The sequence below is a fragment of the Alligator sinensis genome, unplaced genomic scaffold, assembly GCF_000455745.1.
Source record: "Alligator sinensis unplaced genomic scaffold, ASM45574v1 scaffold1334_1, whole genome shotgun sequence".
Lineage (NCBI taxonomy): Eukaryota > Metazoa > Chordata > Crocodylia > Alligatoridae > Alligator > Alligator sinensis.
Window position 1 is genome coordinate 3,692 of NW_005842872.1, and position 560 is coordinate 4,251.

Here is a 560-nt window from a genome sequence, read left to right on the forward strand (position 1 = left end):
GGGGGCGGGCTCCGGTCCGGGGTGGTTAGAAGAGTGAGGAAAGCAGCTGAGCTGGAGTCAGGGGTGCTAGGACCCCCTCGTCCCCCCCAAAGTGGGCCAAAGCCTTCCAGTTCTGTGCCAGGGGTAGTGCCCCAGCCTGGCCCCTGTGCCCGCACCCTGGGGTGGGGGGCAGTGAGCCAGGGCCAGGGGGTTTCGGCTCCGGCCCGGGGGTGCGTGCCCGGCTGGGCCGGCGGTTCCCCGAGAGGCGCGGGGCTGTGGGGTGCAGACAGGGATGCCCCGTTGCAGCCCCTGTCCCTGCTGGGATGCAGACAGCCCCTAGGAGCCTCAGAGCTAGCAGGGGGGTCAGGGCATGTAATAGGGGGCAGCCTCAGCTTGGCCCCCCAAAAAACCCGGGGCTCACCTGCGCGGTGGCTCAGACCTGGGACTGCAGCCAGGCGCGGGGGTCCAGTTGGGTACGCAGGGGCCGGCGGCCCTGGCGCTCGCAGTCGGGGCTGCTGGAGGAGCTGGAGCTGGAGCGCGGGGGGCCGGGCGGCGGGCGCGGGGCAGGGGCCTGGCTGCGG